This window comes from Ovis canadensis, chromosome 20 (assembly GCF_042477335.2).
Source record: "Ovis canadensis isolate MfBH-ARS-UI-01 breed Bighorn chromosome 20, ARS-UI_OviCan_v2, whole genome shotgun sequence".
Classification (NCBI taxonomy): Eukaryota; Metazoa; Chordata; class Mammalia; order Artiodactyla; family Bovidae; genus Ovis; species Ovis canadensis.
The window spans coordinates 32,650,674-32,667,443 of record NC_091264.1 but is presented as its reverse complement, the minus strand read 5'-3'; the positions used below and the strand labels follow the sequence as shown (position 1 = coordinate 32,667,443).

Genomic DNA, 16,770 nt, shown 5'->3' with positions numbered 1-16,770 from the left:
AACCCAGGCTTGGGGCCGGAAAGGACCAAATGGCTTACAAAGGCATCTGGCTGCCCCCCAGGGTGGCAGCCGTGGTGGCTGGCCCAGTGTGGGTGCCTTTGTGTTCCCTGACTGTGTGTCTGTTTCTGCAGTCACTGGGTGCTTGTTCTGTGGGGTGAGGGGTGTGGGGGTGGGGGCATGGCCTGTGGCTGGGCAAGTACGTGAGGCTGGGCACGAACAGCCTCACCTACCAGTCCTACTCCTGCCAGGTACAACCAGCTACTGCGGCTGCCCGCCATCCGCCTCCTCCCTTCCCTGGGCCTGGCCAGGCCGGGGGGCAAATGACTTGGCGGGCACCTCCCCTCACTTGGACCCACTGGGGCAGGGCCGGCTCACCTGGGCACAGGCATGGGTCCCAGATAGGTGGGTGCTCTGCTCACCCCTCCCCCCCTCCTCACCAGGGAGATGGCGGAGGCGGGGCGGGGTTGCTGCGGCCAGGGAGGGGGCGCGGGGCAGAGCTAGGGCCCCTTTCCTCTCCCAGACAGTGGATGCCTACAGCAGGGCAGAAGGGGGGGCCGAAGGAATGGGGAATTTCTCTGTTTCGGGCCAGGAAATGATTTCCATGCAAATAAGATGCAAACTCCTTAATGAATTTGCAATTAGGAACGGAGGCTGCCAGGTCCGGGCAGCGCCTGCGGGTTTTATGAATGGGCCCGCGTGGGGCGGGGGTAGGGGGCGGCGCGCCGGCCCGCCCCCACGTTTCCCTGCCGCTGAGCCCGCGACATGCCGCGCCGCACGTTGCTGCCTCCCGGCCCCGCCGCGACCTGGCCCGCCGCCAGCGGGTCAGCTGCTTCGGACCGAGCGCGGGAGGCTGCCGGCCAGAGTCCTCGCCGCGCCGCCGAAGGCGAAGCGTCAGGCCACGGCACGCCCCCTGGGGCCTGGCAGGGGTCTTCCCTCTGTCGTCCCATTCCTTGGTGATTGGAACGGTTTTCTGAAGCTGGAGGGAGTGAAGTGAGCCTTCAGGCCCCTGAGGATGGGCAGGCCTGAGAGGTCACTGACCACAGGAGGAGGGTAGGCCCCTAACCTGGCCGGGGTTGGGGCAATGATCTTGGGAGGGATGGTTGTACAAGGAGAGGAGAAGAAAGGGATTGATTCCAATCCCAGAACCCGCTGCACCTCCCCAGTCCTCAGTTCTAGCTCCCTAACTTCAGCAGGCCTTGCGCACTACCCCAGGGCACCTGCTTTATTATTTTTTTTCTCCTGCAGGGCCACCCCAGTCTGCTATGGGCCTTGCTCTGACCTGGGCGAAGAGTGGATGTCCTGGGTGGGTGGGTTCGCTTTGGTCAGCTCTGGTCCGGAAAGAGACTCACCAGTTTGAGTCTGAGCCCTATTAGGCCACAGACTCTATCCCCTCCCCTCCCCCAAGCTTTCAGACTAAATTAACCAATTACCTCTAATTAAAGCGCCATGCTTTCTGTTCCCTCCTGGGCCTCAGTCCCCACCCTGGGAGTCCTCTTACCCTGGCTGCTCAGGAAGGGAGCCTCGCCAATAAGGTGGAAGCCAATGAATCAGTGAGTAGAGCTGGGCGGGGTGTGGCGGGGAGGAAGTCACAGTGCCATTGACTTCTGGGGAGTGGTCTGGGAATTGGGCCTTTGTGGGGCCTTGGAAGGCTGGGAGCCCTGGGCTGCCTTCGGAGGTCGGACCTGTGTAAAGTCCTGTAAGGATGCTGAGGCCTTGGGGGCGACCCTCCCTGGAGGACTGGCGGGGCAGTTCTAGAAGCTGCCAGTTCTGGGTGGCACCTGCTGCTCGCTTACCCACCACACCGGGAGAGACTCTGGATGCCTGGGGGGCGGCAGGGGGGTCCATCCTCTCTCTAACCCATCTCTTTCTGTGCAGTGAGAACCCCTTCGTGCCTCTGTTTCTGCCCTCCGTGGCCCTGAGGCGCAGGCCCCAGCGGCTTCCACGGCCTGCACCGCCCTAGCACCTCCCTGGCCCCACGTGTGGGACGTGTTGGGGAGGATGCCCAGTGGCCAGAGGCAGGGTGATGGGCTGTTGACCCAGGTCTCACCTCTTGGCAAGCTGGCCTTCCTGAGACAGGCTGTGACTCAGGCCCGTACCCTACCTTGAGCCCTGCCATGCCAAGGACCTGGGTATGTGGGGTGGATCTGTCAGCTGTAGACTCCTCTCTTGGGTCACTTTCTCTGCCAGCCCTGAGGAGCCAGGTGGTGACTAGAAGGTTCGGGCCTTCCAGCTCTGGGCCTTCCAGCTCTGGCTGTTTCTCCCAGCCCACCACCCCAGGAGAGGCTGACGGTGAGGGTAGGCCCCCTTGCAGGGCACGGCAGTCATCAGACTCTGCAGGGGTGTGAGCCACCCAGGGCAGGGACAGGACTCTGCACACGGGCAGGGGTGCCCCTGGGGTGTCCTGAGCCATCTGCCAGCTTGGTTGCCCTTCCCTGCTCAACGAAAGCTGGCTCAAAACTCCCCACCTCCAGCAAGGTTTCAGCATGCCTCCCTTATTTGTGGCCAGCCCAGTCACTACTGTTCACTGGCTCCTGGTTTTCGTTTGTTTCTCTGACTTGTGTCCCCCTTCAGACCCTCCGAGAGCGCCTCTGCACGACTCTTGTTCTTCCCTGCATTTCCCGGTGGCCAGCAGAGGGCGCCTCCTAAAAGACTGCCGGACCAAAAGGAGCGGATCCGCTTCCCCGGATCCAGGCACTGTGTAAAGCCCAGGCTCATGGGTCGGTTTGTGTAAACTGAAACTGACCCAGAACACCTTCCTTCCTGGCGATCTAGACTTAACCTGCCGGCAGAGGGCTAGAGATTAGACCACACGTTAAACACAAGTGGCTGTCTCCGACGTGAAACCAGATGGCCCCCTCAAAGGACAGAGAGGATAATGGAATTGCCCCCCCCACCCCCACCCTGCCAGCAGCCCGAATGGGGAAGGGGGCACCGGAGGTCGCCGGCTTTCCTCCCTTGACCCTGGGAGAAGAGTTGGGAGGGGCTGCACAGAATAGCTGGTGTCCCACCCCGTGGGAGGGGCTGCTGTGCACGTCTGGGCCACATCTGGGTTCTTGGCAGCAAAGGGAGCTGGTCTGTTTGGGATCCTCCAGGGAAACACGATCCACCCCTTGGTGGCTTCTCACCATTACATTCCTGGGGAGCCCTTTACACACAGGTGTATGGGACACAGATCCGTAATGCGGGTGAATTCATGCCAGTCTAGGGGGGACCCTCCAGACACTAGCTCCTTTTGACATGGACTTAGGCTCCTGGGCAGCAGCCTGTTCTGGGCCACCAGACTTTTCCGCCATCCTATGTTCGCGTGTGAGATTCTGGGCTTCCCCTTCTGGAAATGCTGGGAACTAGACTCTAGCGTCCATCCTATCCCTTCTCCTTCCTCCAGGTGGGGGGTAAGAGAGAGGAGAGTGAGGTTACAGCACCTCTTAGGGACTCCAGCATCATGCAAAAGCGGAGTGGGAAAGGGTCTGCTGTCGGGTCATTTCACACAAAAGCCTGGGAATGTGGTCGGGACGGGAAGAGGGGAGAGGGGACAGCAAAACTGGTTCTTTCTTGGGTTTGGGTCCTGGGTTTTGGGGAGGGGACAACACGGAGAAAACCCCTCTTGGTCGGCTGGGTTCCTGGACGTCTGAGCAGGAAACAGAGGGCTGGCCGGAATGGCCTTGAAGTAGGGAGCGACGGAGACCGGGGGGAGGGGAAGGGGGAAGGGAAGGAAGGCTGCGCCCACCCAGGGTCCCCCCGCCAGCCCCTCTCCCCAGCTTCCCCCCGCCCGGCCCGCCGCGGCCCCTCCTCCAGACCTGGGCACCGCCTCCCCCTCCCCTCCTCCTCCCCCTCCCACTCGGCGCTGCAGCTGCTGCCGACGGACCATTCTGCACGTAGCGAATGGAGGAGACGCACAAGGGAGGCCTCAAGTGCGCGCGCGCGGGAGCCGGCTCCGCGCGGGCGGGGGAGCGGCTGCGGGTACGCGTGCGCGTGCGGCGCCGGCCCCGAGCGCGCGCGCCGGGCTCTGGAGCAAGCTGCTCCTTTGCGCGCCTGGGTTGGGGATGCTCTGGGGTGGGGTTCCCGCTGCTCCGGGTCCTCCAATGCACTTTGTTTGCCTTCCAGCGAATCTCACCTCTACCCAGCCCCTTTTTCATCATGCACCCCAATAGCACCGTCCTTCACGCGCAGTAGCGCTTCATGGTGACTGGGTGCTGAAAGGAGTTGATGCTCTGGCCCTCCTCATCCTCTGGGTCACTGCTCTACAGTCCGCTGGGCCCTGGGCTGAGAGGCAAGAGAGGGCTGAAAACTCTGGTCCCTTGGGCACTCGATTCACAACCCTATAGACCCACGGGGCTTCCCTGGTGGCTCAGACCTGCAATGTGGGAGGCCTGGATTCGATCCCTGGGTGGGGAAGATCCCCTGGAGGAGGGCATGGCAAGCCACTCCAGTATTCTTGCCTGGAGAATCCCCATGGACAGAGGAGCCTGGTGGGCTACAGTCCATGGGGTTGCAATGAGGCCGACACGACTGGACCACTAAGCACACGTAGTCCCACCTGTGCCTGGGGAGAGCGCTCAGCCTCTTGGAGACTCTCACCCTGAGACCTCTCTGTACCTGAATCCAGGGCAGGCCCCATAAGGCTGGTAGAGACCCTAGACAAATGACTGTCAAGGAAACACAAATGAGCTCTTTGACCTTTATCTCTGCTGGGACGGGGAACTCCCAAGGGAGTGCCTGTCACCTCCTCCCCATGTGTCCCCTGCACAACCCCCACTCCCTGGGGCATCTAGGACAGGACTGAGCTCTGTTCACACCACTGGTGAAGGTGTGGTGTGGTGAACACAGATGTCCTGGGATGGCCAGGAAGTGCAGAGAGGCCATGTCAGCCCAGGGCAGGCAGTACTCATCTTGGAGGTGTCTTCTGAGTCTGCAGGGCACCCTCCCCACTTTCTGAGCCCCCGATCCTGGTGGGTCTGGAGGCTGCGCCTTCCTTCCCTAGATGGCCCAGGTTGGCACCTCATTCTACCCTCCGCACCACTCAGAGGCATGGGATAGGGCCTCTTCGGGCTGTGTGGGCCCTGGGCTGGGCAGGTGCAGGGCCTTGCAAAGAGGAACTTGAACTGCACTGGTCACCTGCTGGACCTCCTGTTGGGGGTGGGGGTGAGTTGAAGGGCTGAAGGTGACTGAGAGTTCTTTGTCACATGATAACTTGACCTTGCCCAAATTTGATCCCTCTAAGTCTAAATTTCCTGTCTAATGGGAACACAGCCTTATCTAATGGGGCTGTTGAGGTCTGCAATGTAGTCTGCATATAACGTGCCTCACGTGTTGGAGGCAGGTGCCCAGTAGAGCTAAATCTTTTTTTTTTTTTTTTTTAATTACTGTGTGCGGACTGGCTGAAAGGCTGGGGACATTTTCTTCAGCTGTGTTTCCAATGGGTAGAGTGAATTCAAATCCCAGAACTCCTTGGAATTTGGAGGTTGGGTTTTGTGAAAACTATAGAGAAACCAGTAATATGTCATACTTTTGTCATCATCCAAGAATGAACCGTTTCACATTAGTTTTCCAGACGTTAATATCCGAGACCTTAAAAAGAGATATTTTGGATGGATATTACACACTTTCCTGCCTTCTTAATCAGAGGTTAGAGAACATGTGAGTCCTTATGACTCACAGTTGTGGTTACAAGTAAGTGTCCATCATGGTCCTGGTTGTAACACAGTGAAAATCCAAGGTCTTGGACTCCACACTAAAGAGCCATTCCGTGATGTCTTTATTTTCATAGTTCTCGTGTCTTTTCATCGTTCTTCAGCACTTCATCAGCTCCCTATTAGCTGTCACTTCCACCACCATCACTGCCTCAGGTCGACCACCATCCCATCTCTTTTTTCTCAACTTGTTTCTATTCTGCTGTGGGCTGAGATATCAGAAAATCACGTCTGTTAGAAGATGTGAAAATCTTCTGAACTTGACAAATTATATTAAAATTCGTCTGGAAAAATAAACATGCAAAAAGAGCATGGAAAATCCTGGAGGAGAGGCATTATAAGGGGGCAAATAGAGCTACTGAAATGTTGTATAAGTCTTCAGTAATAAAACAGCTGGGTACTGGCACACAGAGCGTCACATCAAAGGAACAGAACAGAACCCAGACACACAATGTGAACAAATGGAAATTGAATATATGATAAAGTGACTTTTTAGATCAGAGGAGAAAAGATTCAATCAACTTGAACAACTGGCTAGCTGTTTAAGGGGAAAAAAAAAAAAAACCACCAAAAAACCAGTTCTCCACTTTATTCCTTATTCTGAAATCAGCCTCAGATGAATCAATTATTTAAATGTAAAAAGACCATAAAATTACTAGAAGAAAACATCAACAAAAATTTCTAAGCGTATTGATATATTCTTAAACTGGGGAAAGGAGGACAAAATATAGGAGTCACAAAAGGAAAGATTTTTAAAATAATTTTACTTATTTTATTCGTTTATTTGGCTATGCTGGGCCTTCCTTGCTGAGCAGGCTTTCTCTAGATGCAGTGAGTGGGGGCTACTCCTCCCTGGGGTGCACTGGCTTCTCATCGCAGCAGCTTCTTGTTGTGGAGCACAGGCTCCAGGGCATTCAGGCTTTAGTACTTGTGCTCACAGCCTCAGTAGTTGTGGCTCCCGGACTCTGGAGCACAGGTTCTGTAGTTGCAGTGCACATGCTTAGTGGCTCCACGGCATGTGGGATCCTCCTGGCAAGGGATCGAACCTGAGTCTCCTGGATTGGCAGGCGAATTCTTAACCACTGAGCCACGAGGAAGGCTCACAAAAGGCAAGACCTTTAAAAACTGGTTACATAAACAAGTAACAGCTTAAAGCTTACAGGCAAATAACAAACCAGAAAAAAAATATTTTCAATATATATGACAGATAAGTTCATACTAATCAATAAGGAAAAGAGAAGCAAATAGAAAAATGGGCAAAGTTCATGAACGGGAAAGGGAATACTAAAGGCTAATGAACAGGTGAAAATTCCTACCCTCAGTCAAAATACAAGAAATCAAAAGTAAGAGATGATAAGAGTCTCTTTTCCTCCTTATGAGGGACAACCCCTGAAACAGGAGACCCCTTACTTTGTGGACACAGGTATCCTCAGAACTGGTGGGAGGGCAACTGCACCCGGGAAGGGGGTTGGCAATTACATGGGAAGAATTAATTCACAAACCATTTGCTCAGGGGCTCCACATCTACAGATTTATTAGCTATGCTGTCACAAATGTTGAGTGTGTTTAAAGTATCCGTACAACTGTATTCATGACAGTTTTATTTCTGAATCTTAAAAACTGGAAGCAACGTCAAGTACATCAGTAAGGCACTGATTAGCTATGTTCTGGAGCATCCAAAATGCCAGAGGTGTGTGCTGGGATTAAAAAGAATGAGGTACTCAGCTGGTAAAGAATCTGCCTGCAATGCAGGAGACCCCAATTTGATTCCTGGGTTGGGAAGATTCTCTGGAGAAGGGATAGGCTACCCATTCCAGCATCCTTGAGCTTCCCTGGTGGCTCAGCTGGTAAAGAATCCGCCTACAATGTGGGAGACCTGGGTTCGATTCCTGGGTTGGGAAGATCCTCTGGAGAAGGGAAGGACTACCCACTCTAGTATTTTGGCCTGGAGAATTCCATGGACTGTATAGTCCATGGGGTCACAAAGAGTCAGACACCACTAAGCGACTTTCACTTTCACTTTGACAGTTATAGGCTGATATTCCCTAATGAAAAAGTAAGTGGCAGGACAGCTCTGGCGGTATTAGTCCACAAAGGGCAGACCTTTGGGCAGTACTGAATCTTGAGAAGCCTGCTGGAGACCCAGAATCTCAGGGTGGGGAATAGGGAAGGTGAGATGGAGCGCAGAACATGTGGGCTGGGAACCTGGGCTGAGGTAGAGCAGTCTGTTTTAACAGACTCTAGAGAATTCCAACTTCATATTTAAGAAATACGGTGAGGAGTATGTCACTTTTTTTGTGTAAAAATAAGATAGACATAAATCTATCTGCCCTCTGTTTTGGAAATTTCAGGATTTATTCTAAGCAGAACAAGGCAGGGCTAAGGTGAACTTTCACTTTTCATTTTATCTGCTTCTGAACTCCTCAGATGTGTACCCTGAGAATATGTTACTTTGATTTTCTAAAAGAGTTCATCAACAAGATAGCCAAACGGAGAAACAAAATGTGGTCTATACACACCACGGAATACTATTCAGTCTCAAAACGGAAGGAAATTCTGACACACGCTACAAGGCAGACAAACCTTGAGGCCATTATGCTAAGTGAAGTCAGCCAGTCACAAAGGGATAAACACTGCATGACTCTGCTTTAATGAGGTACCACATTCATAGAAACAGAAAGTGGGATGGGGATTGCCAGGGGCTGGGGGGAGGGGACAATGAGGAGTTATTGTTTATTGGTACAGAGTTTGAGGGAAGATGAAAAGACTTCTGGAGAAGGACGGTGGTGGTTACACAATAATGTGAATTACTTCACGCCAGTGAACTGTGCACTTAAAAAGCAGCTAAGACAGTAAACTTTACCTTCAGTGTATTTTGCCGTGATTAAAAAAATGTTTGAGACAAAGCTACTTGACCAAAAAGGTGTGTAGGGCTAGGGTTTGAAGCTGGCAGGTTCTGGGAGAGCCTTTCTCTAGATTACAAGAGTATGAACTTGAGGGTTGGGCTTGATGACAACTCTTTCTGCTGTAGGGTCGGGTTGCAGCAAGTCTTGGCATCAGATAGAGAGACCACATCCTCACCCACACAACGGGAAACAGACCTAACGAACTTGCTCCCTTGAGAGATGGCAATGGGGACAGAGAGTGGGTGCAGTACAGAGACCTGCGAGGTTATGGGGAAGCTGCATCGTGGCCCCCTTCCCTGTTACCTCTGCTGAGACCCTTCCCTGGGCTGGGAAGGAGCTGACTCTCCATGTCGGTCAGAGCTCTGCAGAGAGGGTGGTGAGCCCACTGGCCGAAGGAGATGGCTTCTGTGGGGAGAGGCGAGAGGGAGGGCAGGATGAGCAGAAACTGCTGGGATAGAGCATGAATTTCTTGGTGACAAGTCTGTGCTCAGGCATCTGGCTGGTGCAAGGACTGTATTTGAAAGAGGGATGATGGGGAGGGGTGGTAGGATGGGAGGGGCGGGGACACTAGCCAAGCTGGACCAGGCTCCAGTCAACTGGCTGGAACCCAGAGGCAAAGGACATCACGTAGGCTGCTGTCTGTCCTTCTGCCAGCTTGGGGGACAGGGCTCCTGGTCCAGGCTCTGGCGGCTTCTGCAGGTGGCCCAATCTGGCCTAGATGCAGGCCTGCCTGTGCATCCTAGACCCTCCCTTCCCCAGGCGCCAGGAGTCTGGGGCTGCCAAGAACGAAGCAGGGGGACCTGTGGCCCAGGAGGGGACCAGAGTTGGGGAGGTCCTGTAGTCAGCCTGATCAGACTGAGGGGGTAGTGCAAAGCGAAGTGGAGGGGAGAGGATCTGGAGACTCTTCTGAGCTTCCATGCATTCTCTAGGACTAGGATAGGAGACACGATGAGGGGAACTCTGATTGGAGACTTTCTGCAAGAATCCCCCACCTCCCAGGACCAGCCTAGGGTCTGCATTCATCCTGCCCTCATTTACCATGCTCCTTTCAGGAAGCTAGGGGCTTCGCTGGTGGCTCAGCAGGTAAAGAAACCATCTGCAATGCAGGAGACACAGGGGATGTGGGTTTGATCCCTGGGTCAGGCAGATCCCCTGGAGGAGGAAATGGCAACGTACTCCTATATTCTTGTCTGAAAAATCCCACAGACAGAGCAATCTGGCAGGCTATCGTCCAAAGGGTCACAGAGTTGGCATGACTAAGCAATACTCACTCACTCACTTTCACGAAGCTGGTGACAGTCTCTGACTTCACAGAGCTCACAGTCCCACTGAGGGGTGGAGGTTGGGGGGCGCCCTGACACTGGCAGTCTCAGGTATGGCCAGCTCACTCTAGGGCTGGATCTACTCTGCCCTGCAAAGTCATAGGCCTCAGTCTCCCCTTCTGTACAGTGGGTTGCTGGCTCAGGGTGCCCTCAGCCAGGGCGAGACTCAATTCTCAGTGCTAGACGGGGAGTAGAGACTTTCCAATAGCACCTGGAAGTTTTTGCTTCCACTGTCGCCTCACCAGCCCCAGTGATGCATGGTTTCATGGTTCATTTCCCTGAAAGAGGCGTGGGAGGTGAAGAGGTGACAAGGGGAAATGGAAGAGGGCTGGGGAGAGCCCTGCTCTTGGTGTGGAATGGTGATTAAGAGAGTGGGGTGGGATTCCCAGGGCCTGTCCAGCCTGTTTCCTGCTTCCTTCACTCCCCAAAGTCTCTGCTGCAGGGCAGGGCTGCAGTGACTATGGGGGTAGCAGGCCTCCCCTCTAATCTATATGGGAGATGTCTGCAGAATAAGGACGCGCTCATAGGAGTTGAGACCCACTTCCTTTGCTGATTTGGACTCCTGGAGCAAAAGCCTGCCTGGTCCAGCCTCCCCAGATGCCTCACACAGATGCCTACAGGCTCATCTGCCCTGCCCCAGGCTCAGCTGCAGATCTAGGGGGAACTGGACCTGCAGACTCTCCTCCAGCTGAGGACGGCTGGGTATGATGCCAAAGAATGCCTGCTCTCTCCCCCTCCAGGTTCCGCACATGTCCTGTAGGTCTACCCTGCCCAGCAGGTGATTTAGCATGTGAGACTGGGACTAGACAGTGGGAGGGACCACCCAGAGAGTAGGTGTACGGAGAGCACGCTGCTCTCTGCGGCAGTCCCTGCCAGTGAGTATAACTGGCCTCCCTCAGGTGCCAGCTTTGTTGGGAAGTTGCTCCCTCCCACCTCCAATCCTCCAACTAAGTCTGAAAATCCCAATGATGTAGATGGTGCATGAGTCACCTGTTATAGAGCTAAATGAGATCCAGTTCAGATCCACTTTGATGGGAAAGACACCGTCTTGCCTCAGCGACCCGAGTCTGAGGGGGAGACACAGCCCTGCCCTTTGGGAACCTCAGTCTGCGGTGGGGGATGGATCAGCTCTGTCATCAGTGTCCCACTTGACGGGGAAAGGCTGTCTGCTCTCTACTTACTCCCTCCCTGGCGTGTTCCTTTTCCTCCCCAGCCCGATCCTCCGCTTTCCTGGAGCTTTTCTTCTCCAGAAAGGATGGGTCAGGGCCTGGGGGAGGGTGGCATCTGGAACTCCGGGCGCCTCTTGTCTGCTGACTCCAAGCCGGCTCACCGTGCGTGCGTGAAACCGGTGAGGCCGAGTGTGAGGGTTCTAGGCGGGGAGCCTGAGTCACGGTGACTCAAGGGTGGACTAGACCCCCTTCGCCCCGACTGCAGTGGCTGTGTGAGGGGACCAGAGAGTCAGAGGTGGGAAACGAAGGGCGCCCCCCGCGCCTCCCCCGCCTCCGCGGTCCTCTCTGTGCGCACTGGGCGTGCGCATGCGCGTGGGAGAGCTCGAGCAAGGCTTGTATCACTCCAAGCCCACGTCCTCCCATCTCTGCAGACACGAGGGCCGGGAGTGAATCACTGAGCAAGAGGTGGATGTCTGGAAGCCAGATGTGGCCCAGCTGTTCAGGGCAGCGAGCCCAGCCACCCCAAGACCAGATGTGGTGGTACTTCTGTTTCTCTCCACTCTCTACGGTCCAGGCGCTCAGGAGGACTTCTGGGCAACGTCCCCTTCCCTGGGCTGATGGAGGATTCTGTCTCTACTGTGAGGAATTATCTCCCCGCATCAGGCTGGTGGTCTCTGAGGGCGTTCCACACAGGTATTCACCTATGCCTGCACACCTTTGCTTAAGACTGAGTGTTTAAGGCAGAAAGAGCCCTGAGGGCAGGGTCCATGTTTGTTGCTCAGATTAGAGGGTCTGAAGGAGGACGGAGAGGGTGCTCCCTATAGATGCCCAGAGCTGCGGGTCCCCGGGAGCAGAGGCTGAGTCTCCCGTCACACTGTAACTCCTGAAGGCAGACGTCCTTACCACTTCCCCATCAGATCAGGAGTTCCCTGAAGGCAGACTTCCTCTCTCTCCCCATCAGACTTCAGCTTCCGCTATGACAGGCCTGTCTGTCCTCACCATCCCGGGGTCCCTGTGAGGTCAGGACTGCTGCGTCTCCTGCTCAGGCTGCTTCCTCCCGTTTCCCTGGGGGACTTGGGTCAGCCGCTGTTCCCTTCCTGTCCTGTCCGGCCACCACCTCATTCCTTGAGGCTTCTGGGTGTCTCCTGTGGTCATTTCACTCTCAGTGGCTGGGAAGGCAGCAGATTCCCAGCATCTCTGGCATGGCCGGTGACTCAGCCCTTCTTCCCCTGCCTGAGCAGCCTCAGGCCCCACATTACGTGGGGAAATCCCTCTGCTTCCCTCCTCTGACGTCTATGCCTGTACCCCAAGTCCTCCCAGTCAGGACAGCCTCCTCCGTGCCTCACACACACACTGTCATCCTAATCCACCAGCAGAGATCACGAGGAGGGAACTTGTCACACACACAGACACACGTGGCTTCATCTCATCTTCACTAGCCCGGGACGCAGTGCGTGTGTGTGTACTCAGTTGCTTCAGTCGTGTCCAACTCTTTGCCATCCTATGGACTGTAGCCCACCAGGTTCCTCTGGCCATGGAATTCTCCAGGCAAGAATACTGGAGAATGGGTTGCCATGCTCTCCTTCAGGGGATCTTCCGGATTCAGGGATGGAACCTGTCTCTCCTGCTTTGCAGGCAGGTTCCTTACTGCTGAGCCACCCGGGAATCCCTGCCTGGGATGCAGATAGGAAATGTCATCTCCACTTGACCATGGGCCCAGAGAAGCTGCTCAGGGTCACACATCTCTTGGGTGGGTGGTGGACTGGAAATGGAACAGGGCCCAAATATGCATGTTCCCCAGTTTGGTAGCGGGATGGCATGGTTTGCTCAGCCTCTGCTCTCAGGGAGCCCCAGTCTGGGGTGTCTGTGATGAGGAAGCACCTTTCCTTCAGATCCTCTGATCTGATGGGGGTGGCATGGCCTCTACCCTCAGGCCGCCGGCAGGTACTCATAGTCTTCCTGGGGAGAAGGAAGACGGAGCACCCCGTGGCCATGGTGGTTTAAATGATGATGCTGGGGCTGAGCCAGCCATGCCACTGGGGCTGCCTGGCTGGACATACTGGTGGCTTGCAGCAGAATCCAAGTGCCAGGGAACGTGGGTTTTGCCCGAGGGAGGCTGGGATGGCACACTTCGGCCAGCCAGATGTTCTAGAGGACATTCTAACCACTTGGTGGAAAGATACTCTGAGCTCTGCTAGGTGAGGGCGAACACCTTCTCTGTGTGAGGCCGCTGTACTTCATCACTGTGCCCATTTTATGGGTGAGGAAACATTGGCCTAGAGGGGATCTTCACTTGGCTTAGAGCATGCAGTTCCTGGCCTTGAGCCTGTATCTGTCAGATCCCCAAACTTTCATTCCCCTGGGTAGGAAGCTGAGTATTGCCCAGTCTCGTCCCTGTTCCCATTGTATTCTGAGGGATGTGGTTCGGTTCTTGCCTCAGCCTGCGTGGTTTGAATCCTGATTCTGTACCTGCTAGCTGTGTGGCTGTGGATAAGTTGCTCAGTCTCTCTGTGCTTCTGTTGCCCCATTACTCAATGGGTATGCTGTAAAAGTACTTATTATATTGAGGTATAACTGGTTTTTGTGAGCTGACCCAGAGTAATCATAGGAAGAGGTCACCCTTTTCCCTCTCCTCCACCCCAATGCCCTCAGTCCAAGAGAAGAGTGGTTGAGAGCTGGGACCTGGCAAGATGGGGCTAAGGTCTCTCTGAGGGTGGGACATTCCCCAAGGGGAACTCCAGGCCTGCTCAGGGCCCTCCTTGGGAGTTTCCAGAGGCAGGAGGAAGCCGAAAGCCTTATTCCCTACCGATTCCATCCGTCCCGGGCTCCCAGTCCTCTCCCCACCGCAAAGTGTGGGCATGTGGGCTCCTGGCACGTACCCGGTGATAAGGGCCACCCAGCAGTCAGGACGTGGGCTACGTGAGGGACCAGCGGAGGCGGCTGCTTCGGCCGGCAGCTGCCTGCCCAGCTCAAGGGGCCAAGGCCGGGAGGCTGGGCTGTGGGGTCCATTGTCTGGCGAGCACAGACTCAGCAGCAGCCGGCAGTAGGCTCTTGGCAGAAGCTCTGGTCCTGCTCCCCCCACGCAGGCACGCCCTGGCCCGCACGTCCTCTCCTGGGCCTCCAGCCACCATGGTGCTGCCCATTGCACTGGCCACTGCTGCGGCTGTCCTCCAGGGGGCACTGCTTGGGCACCTGGGAAGTCCTTGCAGGGTGAGTCAGGGCCTGGGTCCACCAAGGTGGAACAGACCAGGCGGGGGGCAGGATAAGGTGATCCCCAGATGCAGCCATGGAGAGTCACTGAGATGTCCATGTCAGATTTCGCGTGGACCGGGGGCGGGGAGCTGGTGCTGGCCAGTAGTGTGACCTTGGGCCTCCTTTCTCAGGTCACAGTTACCTGCAGGATGGGGACAAGGAGAGGCCCGTCTCCAGGTCACATCCTGTGATTTGCAGTGTACCTTTGCTCTTCCTGGCTCAGCTCAGCCCCAGTTGAAACCAGTGCACAAGATGGGGCATGTCCTGAGCTGCGTCTGCCTTTCCCTGTCTCCGTCCAAGTGGAGTGAGGGCTGGGGTTTCCACCACCCAGTGCCCTTGAGGGTCATTGAGGGGAGGCCTGACAATTCACTTCCCCCTGAGAACCGGCAGCTCCAGGCCTCCCAGGGCCAGAGCTGTGGCCTCTGATCAACAGGTTAAAAATAACCCCCACGGGCTCTTCTGCCTCCATAGGAATGGTGTTTGTGTTGGCATCTGTGGCCCCTCTGGGCCTGCCAACTTCCACAGCATGTGACATTGTCAGGGGACTATAGGTGTGAGGAAGTCAGCCAGAGGGGCTCGTGCTGCCCCGACTCCAGGTGAGGGCATGGTGCAGGGCTCAAAGACAGCTGGCAGGGACACCTAGGGCCACGGGGCTGCCATGGGGCTGCCACGGGGCTGGGGGACACATGATGGGCAGGGTGAAGCCCACTTCTGGCAGGAAAATGATGTGGGTTGCAGGCTGGACTGTTAGGTGCTGCGTAGAGCAGAGCTGTGCAGACGTGTCTTTCTTGGTCATCAGATCTCAGAGTCAGAAATCAGGAACCACAGGGTGGTGGAAATCAAGGAATTCTAAACTGGAAAAGAACTCCAAGGGACCCTTGCAGTCTGGTCTCTGCCCAGACAGGAGAATAGCAGCGGCCCACAGAGAATAATTATGGAGCTTGTCCTGGGTGCCTGGTTTCAGCTGCCACCCACTGAATTAATCTTCCCAGTGGCCCTCTGAATCCAGCTCTGGGTTATTTATTTATTTATTTTTAAATTGAAGAAGAAACAAAGGCACGGAGCAATTAAGTAACTTTATCCAAAGTGTTAGTAGCTCAATCATGTCCAACTCTTTTCAACCCCATGGGCTGTAGCCCACTAGGCTCCTCTGTCCGTGGAATTCTCCAGGCAAGAATACTGGAGTGTGTTGCATGCCATTTTCCAGTGGATCTTCCCGACCCAGGGATTGAACCTGCGTCTCCTGCATTGCAAGCAGATTCTTTACTGTCTGAGCCACCAGAGCTTTAAACTCACCTCTATGATTCCTAAACCCAGTGATTCCCAAATCATCACCTTGTGTGATTTTGCAGAGGTGGGAGCAGAGACCTGGGGACTCAGATGCTGGCTGGAGGTTCTGCATAAGTTGCAGGACCCTTTCATTCCTGACTGTCCGCAACTCCCTCCACATCAGGGCTTGTCTCATGGACAGTCAGAGTTCTCCCTTAGGCCACCTGGAATCCCGGTGACTATTTTGTAAGATCGTTTTTTCTTGTTTGCTGCTCCAAGGAGATACGATAGCCCCTAGTTCCCCTGGTAAATAGTCCCTTCTTACCCTGAACAGCAGTCTCACTCAGATTGTAAGCCCTGGGGTTTTCCTGGGGAGTTTAAGGAAAGGCATCCCTGTGAAATTGGCTCGTGGACCCACTAAGGCTGGCATCAAGGTGGACCCCTGGCTTACCCCTCTCCAGGCAGGACAGGCCAATGCCTTTCCCCTCCCTCAGGCCTGTGTTCACCCTCCGTGTGGCCTCTGTGCCCTGCGTGGTGTCTCGCCAGCTTCTTGTGACCACACGTGGACCTGCTGAGGGTCTGATCTCACTGCGGTGGGACCGCGGACTATGCCCTGGCTGTCCCCACGCATCTGAGTCTCCCTGCTACCTCCAGCCCCACCTGTGTCCACGGGGCCCTGATGCGGTGGGAGGGCGGCTCTCCCAGGGCATTAACGTTCCTTGATTTTTAGGTCCCTGAGGGCTGGAGCTGTTGCTGTGGGATGAGGAGACCAGCCAGGTCTCTCTCTAGACTCACACCACAGGTCACCCAGTGGCAGCTCTGTCCCTCACATCCCAGGGTAGGATTTCATGAGCAGCTGAAATGAGCTCCTAGGATTTCCTGTGAGCTGAACTGCGCCAGGTGCTGGGGAGGCACGTCGCAGAGTCGGCTCCTTGAATCCCTGCAACACCCAGATGTGTGGGCTCCAGTGTGATCCCCGCTTTCCAGGTGGGGAACCCTAGGACATCGACGGGCTCTGGGCTGTGTTGGCGCAGTGCCACACTGACACAGCCATCTTAAAAAAAAATTAAAAAGTTACTGCTCGTTGCCCTTGAGTAGTGAGGAAGTAAGAGATAGTCCCGAAGCACAGATGGAAAAATAGAGTTAGACATGAACAGTGGGT

General features: G+C 55.3%; 1 long non-coding RNA gene across 2 annotated transcripts in view; it reads left to right on the top strand.

Annotated features, from left to right (window-relative positions):
* Nucleotides 1-833: 833 nt before the first annotated feature.
* Nucleotides 834-16,770, top strand: part of LOC138425123 (uncharacterized) — a 49,803-nt gene continuing 33,866 nt past the window's right edge. The window contains exons 1-2 of one of the 2 annotated variants that reach the window (XR_011251109.1): nucleotides 834-1,050; nucleotides 1,475-1,550. This is a non-coding gene — a long non-coding RNA (uncharacterized lncRNA). The remainder of the gene's footprint in view (nucleotides 1,051-1,474; nucleotides 1,551-16,770) is intronic. The other variant, XR_011251110.1, reaches the window with a different exon arrangement.